Genomic DNA, 5,403 nt, shown 5'->3' with positions numbered 1-5,403 from the left:
TGCTACCCATCCTTACACACATTGTTGCTGCCGCCTACAAAACAATAACAATTTCAGTCTATAAATGTAATCAGATTCAATCATAAATAGCTCCAAAATCATTAGTTAACCTTTGTTCCCGAGTTCTACTTAAGGAGGGAAACGAGAGGATACAGAGGGAAAGTGAGGGGCGTCGAAGTAAAATCGTGTTCCCGAGTTTCATTAATGGAAGGAAAGTGAGGGAAAGAAAAGATTTTGGAGTCATATTTTCCTTCCAAATTTTCCTCCCAAATTGGGCGGATTTGGGAAGAAAGTGAGGGGAAGGAAAATTTTAAGTTTTATTTTTTTTCCTCATAACTTGGGAATATAAAAACTTAAAATTTTTCTTTCATTTCTTTTTATTTCCTTCGAACTCGGGAACACAAAATAATGAATATTTTCCTTCCCCTCCCTTCCTTTCTGTCAAAATTTTCCTTCCCTTTCCTTTATTGAATTTAAAAAAAAAACTCGGGAACAAGGCGTTAACTTTCCTCATTATATGCTAAATGATTTTAAATATTAATAAGTAAAATGATAAAACCTACAAAAGAAAGTGAGAAAGAAAAAGCTACAGCTTTGTAAAATCTGAGGGGCATTGCTCTTAACTAATTTTTTTTCAATCATTGCCTTCATCATCATCGTCGTCGTTGTCTTCTCTTTTGTCTTCTTCTTTTCCGCTTTCATCCTCATCATCTTCATCATCGTCCTCATCATTGCAGATTTCATCAAGCCTGGTACTTTCCGGTGGCCCGTCCATATAAATATTTGGATCATGCACAAGAAAAGCACAAAGGCCGTTCGACAGCTGTATGTATATGTATAACCGCCTATCGTTCGACGACTTTACTACAATTTCGTCCGACGAATAAGTACTAACGCCGACGGCCATTGATCGGTGTACACTAGTACAGACTATAGCCGTTTACTGTGTTCTTTGGAATCGGGTCTATCTCTAGGGCGAAGCTTTGATTGAAGCTTCGATTAAACAGAACGATGACTGGAGCGATTGAAGCTTCGATTAACTGAAGGATGAACGATGATCGGAGCAATTGAAGCTTCGATTAACTAAAGGATGACTGGTTTGAGAGGGGAGAGATGAGAGTGACAAAAAGAAGACAACATTTTTTCTTAAGAATGAAAATCAAAAACCCTACAGACAAATTAGGTCTAAGGGAATTAGTACATGCACTAATAGAAAATCTGAAAATGCCTACGGCAAAATCCTTAGGTATTCCGTAGGTATAGGGTGGTACCTACGGAATTGCGACGAAAAATAGGTCGTAGCATACACGCTCGTGGGTAAATTTTACCGACGGAATTGTGACGGATTATCTACGGAATACCGACGACACTTTTCCGTAGGTAATTTACCTACGAAATGTTTTACCGACAGATTTCCTACGGAATAGCGACAGAACCTAGTTTGACCAACTTACCAACGGAATTCCGACGGAATTTCTGTCAGTAATCCGTCACTAAATTAGTAAAAAAAAATTAGTTTTTTCTACCTAAAATGTAGAAAAAACCCAATAGATTAAACTTATAATAAAATTCTTACTCAACCAATATAAGTCAAACAAATACAATGTATTTCACAAAAATATATTAAATACAAGCCAATATAATTCATATAAAATACAATGCATTTCACTTCTCTTATCCTACTTTGTATAAAATATTCCTTGTACTTAATTTGCATCAAAAATCATAAAAATGAATGACCACTTACATGAGCAAATCTACAATTGAATATAAGTTTTTATAGTTCTTAAACCCTTGGATGATGACCTGTAAAACAACTGCAAATTCAATACATAAGTCATTTATAAAATAAAGACATGGGAAAAATGGAAATTGTAGAGAATAACAATATACTTCACGTCCGCTGCCAATTTGGGCAATGTACTTATATATTTGACAAGCAACTGTAATGTTTCAATGATTTTTTTTAATAGAATCATGTCTATATTTCGTTTGATGATAGAAGTTACTAGTCAAGATGTAGTAAATTGACTAAAAAGCATGCCCTACGAATGTGTAGATATTATCAGTCAACATAGAAAGACGACAATGTATAAAAGTTAACATCGTTTAATAATGGTTCTTTCTTTCTAACCTTGTCTTCCCATCTTACTTTGGCCCTCTTTCTTGCAACTATTGTCCCATAAATATTGCAAGTATTATCCACTGAAATAGTGAAATGGAGCCACAATCTTGAATCAAACTAACAATGTAAAAGCTTACCTGAAAACAAGGTGAAAATAAGTATTAATTACTAATGTGCAGAATAGTGAAAAATATCATCTTATTAGCAAATCATTTTTGGTAATGTTAACAGATAAAAAATATCATGCTAGTCCATCTAATCATCTATGCCTGATAAAGAAACATATTCATCTTCAAAGACATTTACTTTATAAAAACTTGAATTAATAAAAAAGTTAACGGACCTGGTAATTTGGTACTATCTAAACCAAGAGCCATTGTAGCTCCTCCTCTTTCACAGTCAGGGTTCCTCATTATTACACTACCAAAAAGTTCTCAAGTTTTGAGTCAACACCAAAAATAAATCAATAAAAACCAATCAATAACAATCTTATTACTGTAATTGTGTAAGGTCAATGAACTTCTGATTATAATTTACAATGAACTTCTGATTACACCAAAAATAAAAATGAACTTCTAATTATTGTATCTTCAACAAACCACAAAGCACAAACCATGTGATCTGATCTTAGTTAACAGAGGGAAGCAACAAATGCAAACAAATCGAGATATCAATTCTAGCTTGCTTTGACTCTTAATTACACAATACAGATGGAACTAACGGGCTAACAGATGTAATACTCAAAGAATCGACAGGAGTGAATCGACAAATTAAACTTCACATAGATGTTAACAGATGCAATACTCAAAGAATGGACAAATTAACACAATAACAGATTTCAATGCAACAAACTCGAGATATTAACACAATAACAAATTCAGTAATCAAGAAATTAAACTTCACAACAGTAAGAATCTGACCTGATAAAGACTTGTTACAGATTGAACCTTCGATTGAGCGGGTAAGGTCTACGATTGAAAATAGATAGCTAACTGAACAAAGATGAGTGACGGGTGAACAACGTGGGTTACGACTTTGATGAGAGGGTTACAAGATACGAACTATGAACTCCACTGGTGCTCCATCTACTTGTAATCGCTGCGCTATTTGTCGTTAATCGATAATCTGATGGCGGTGGGAGATCTGAGTTGGAGCCCAAGTGACGATGGTTGTTGACCTACGGTGGTAGACCGGTGGTAGTGAAGTCTTCCCATGTAATATCAGAAGAGAGAGAGAGAGAGAGAGAGAGAGAGAGAGAGACGAGGCAGATCGATGAGGGTTCGGTGAGCATCGTCTTCCACTCTTCCTGAATTGGCGGTGACAGCGGCGGTGAGACGTTCCAGCAAGTCGGAGCTTTGGTCGAGTGGCGGCAGGCCGGTCGTGTAAGTTGAATCGATGATGGAGATGGCAGATGTGAGAGCAGGAGAACGAACGAGAAGGAGGGCGACATGAGAGATGACTGATGGGAAAGAGGAATAGAGGGAAAGTTAAGAAAAAGAGGGAGTTCTAAAATATTCAGGGAAGCAGGTGTATTTGATTTTTTTCGTGAAGTCATTGTTCCGACCAAAATTAAAAAAATAAATAAAACATAAAATAAAATCTCATTTGCATTCTTTTTTTAAAATAAATTGTATTATTATAATTATATTGATTATTATAAAAATAAAAACAATAATCAAAATAAATATTAAAAATATAAAAGAAAATAATAATAATATAAACATAACAATGTGTATATTTGTTAATGTGTGAAAAAAACGACCTGGAAAAAACGATGTACGATTCCCGATTAATTAAAAATAAAAAAAATGTGTAGGTAATCGCCAGATATTTGTTATACATATACACATGCATACACGTAAACGTATACATACATATATAACACAAACACGCATACCCTTTTCCTTTCCCCTTTCGTTTCACATCATCAACTCCTGCCCATGACATATATAATGTGTATATATGTATATATGTACTAGGTGTGAGGCCCGTGTATTACACGGGTTTATTAAAAATAAAAAGTTGATAACAATATATGAACATGAAATATTTTATAAAGTAATACTTTACATAATAGAATGTAATATTTTGGAACATTTGCAAAAGAAATTAAATCGTTTGGAGTATTTATGAGAATTTATTATCAAATTAATAGGATGATTTTATTTCCTTATAGAACCCATTACAATTTTATGGAATTTTATTTTAAGAAAATGGAAATCCCAAAAAATGACAAGTGGAAAATAAAAAAATTCTAAAACTCTCACAAAATGACAAGTGTCAAAATGAAGGAGAACATGACATGTGGCAAAAAAAACCTTCATTTATTATAGAGGATGTATGTGTATGTATGTTTATATGTATGTATGTGAGTATGTCTATGTCTATGTGTATGTGTATATGTATGTGTATGTGAAAGCGTATGTGTATATGAATTAGTATGTTTGTTTGTGAATATGTATGTATGCAAGCGTATGTGTATATAAATGAGTATGTTTGTATGTATGTATGTATGTTTGTATGTGTGTGTGTGTGTGTGGGGGGGGGGGGGGGGGGCAACTACATGTCGGCTATTAAGTCTCAACGAATAATATCTCATTTTAAATTGCTAATAAACACTATTATCGTTTATTATATATTAGAGAAAACGACAATTAAGCTCTAGCAGCCATGGCCATGAGAGAGAGAGAGAGAGAGAGAGAGAGAGAGAGATCCTCTTATTTTTATAATTATTAAAATAAATAAATAAGTACTAGATTTTAAAAAATGAAAGAAAAAATGGAAAATTTATGTGTGTGTATTTGTATGTACATATGTGAATGTGTATCTATATGTATCTATATATATATATATATATATATATATATATATATATATATATATATGTTTGTGTATTTCTATGTATATATGTAAATGTGTATGTATGTATGTATGTATGTATGTATGTATATGTGTATATGAATGTATGTGTGTGTGTGAATCTATGCGTACGTGTGAATGTATGTGTATGTATATATATGTGTGTATGTGTAAATGTATGTGTACGTGTGTATGTTTTAATGTATGTGTGTATGTGTGAACGTATGTGTATGTATGTATATGTGTGTGTGTCTAAGTGTGTCTATGTGTATGTATGTGTGTACGTGTGTATGTGTTTGTGTATATATATGTCTGTGTCTAAGTGTATATATTTATGTGTGTATGTATATATTTGAATGTGTATGTATGTATATGTGTATATGAATATATATATATATATATATATATATATATATATA

General features: G+C 32.9%; 1 long non-coding RNA gene across 1 annotated transcript; it reads right to left on the bottom strand.

The window, feature by feature from the left end:
• Positions 1 to 1,586: 1,586 nt before the first annotated feature.
• On the bottom strand, positions 1,587 to 3,617 carry LOC145136373 (uncharacterized). The gene is made up of 4 exons (XR_013720423.1): positions 3,046 to 3,617; positions 2,469 to 2,545; positions 2,135 to 2,262; positions 1,587 to 1,817 (listed from the first exon to the last, which is right to left on the bottom strand). It is a non-coding gene; the product is annotated as an uncharacterized LOC145136373 (long non-coding RNA).
• Positions 3,618 to 5,403: the final 1,786 nt, after the last annotated feature.

This window comes from Lactuca virosa, chromosome 9 (assembly GCF_052849685.1).
Source record: "Lactuca virosa cultivar CGN04683 chromosome 9, Lactuca_virosa_CGN04683_v6, whole genome shotgun sequence".
Taxonomy (NCBI): Eukaryota; Viridiplantae; Streptophyta; class Magnoliopsida; order Asterales; family Asteraceae; genus Lactuca; species Lactuca virosa.
This window is presented reverse-complemented; position numbering and strand designations above follow the sequence as displayed.